Consider the following 1,602-nt stretch of genomic DNA (forward strand, 5'->3'; position numbering starts at 1 on the left):
CCATGACCGAATGCTGCCCGGGGGATGGGGGGGCAGCTCCTTGGATGGTGACAGAGGCAGTGGGGGCAGCCAGGCTCTTCCAGCTGCAGGTTTTGCTCAGTTTGAAATGTAAGGAGCCAGCAGGGCTGAGACAAAAGTAATTATTTCAGCTATTAGCTGCTAAGAATAGAGCCGGCGGGGGTGCTGTGCTGGCTGAGGTGCACGGAGCGCAGCGGGGACTGCAGGGAAGCACAGAAATAGCCCCTCGCCAGGCTCTATGAAGCTCTGAAGCTGCTTCATGAGTCACCAAAACACACGGGGAACTGGGGGGGAGGCAGGTGGGGTGTAAAGGGAAATACACCCAGCGTGTGAGGCAGAACACGCTCCCGGGTTGAGGCTGTTTTCTGGGAGAGGAGGACGTTGCTGAGGAGCCTGTTTTATTCCGAAGGAGCCTTCCCTGTCACAGAGCAGGGATCAATCACCCTGGTGCTTCCCACCCGCCGGAGTGCGTGGCTGCTGCAAGGAGAGCTTCACCTAGACCTGATGCCCCTGCTCAAGGTACTGTTCCCTGCCTGGGGAGGGACACGGCCCTGGGGAGGCCGCCTCCCATGGCGATGAATATTTGCAAAAGCATATAACCATGGGGAGGAGGGGGAGTGGGCCGGAGGAATCCACTGATCTCGATCCAACCGTGGTTCACGATGTTTTCCCAACTGCTAATCTTACTTAAAGGTCCCTTTGCAAATACATTATAAAAGGTTAAACACATGAACAGCAGATAAATGTAAAGAAGGGCTCAGTGAATGACGAGGTGCTCAGCTGGCTGCTCGGAGCTGCCTCTGACATCTTGTCCTGAACAAAAACTGTTGGTACCAGGACACGTTTCACTCCGTGTAGCTTAGAAGAGGTGATTTTCCTTCCGTGTTGTTTGTGCAGTGCAGGGTGCAACACATTCCTCATCTATGACTGGGTTTCCAAACAACATAGTAAACCGAATAATAATGATAGTAAAAGTTGTACAACTTTTTTTTTAATTTTTATTTTATTTTTTTATTATTATTTAACCAGTAACCTTTGTATTATTTAAGTGCTGGATTTTCCAGCTGTGGTAACTGGGGGTGGGAAAACGTGCTTTTTGTAAAAACCACCCTACCCAACAGAAACAAAAGCAAACCCCAAAGGTTTAAAAGAAGCCGTTTGTATCAGTCCTGCGTGCAGGAAGAGTCAGGCGAGATAGAATTAAACATCTCAGCTGGAGCGTGGACAGGGCACCAGGCAGCTGGCTAAAAATAGCTTAATCCTAATTACAGCCACACTTCTGCTTTTCCAGGGTTTCCCGTCCCCCGTGGGGAGGCAGGGGGCTGTGAATGGAGCAGGGGATCGGTGCCCACGGAGGTGGCAGAGGGGCTGGGGGGGCCCCACGCCACCCAACGTTGCATAACCCCGGGAACGCGCCGTTCTCCGCCGGGAATGACGGCAGCTCCCGGCTCCGGCCACCGGCCCTGGAAAGCTGCCCTCCTTGCTTCAAACCAGTGGAAAACTGGGATGCAGGTAACGTGTGTTTTGCTGGTGAAACATCTCCCCCTTCCCGGGGTGGTGCTGTCCCCCCATGTGTCCCCCGCC

Source organism: Chaetura pelagica, unplaced genomic scaffold (genome assembly GCF_000747805.2).
Source record: "Chaetura pelagica isolate M959 unplaced genomic scaffold, ChaPel_1.0 scaffold181, whole genome shotgun sequence".
Lineage (NCBI taxonomy): Eukaryota > Metazoa > Chordata > Aves > Apodiformes > Apodidae > Chaetura > Chaetura pelagica.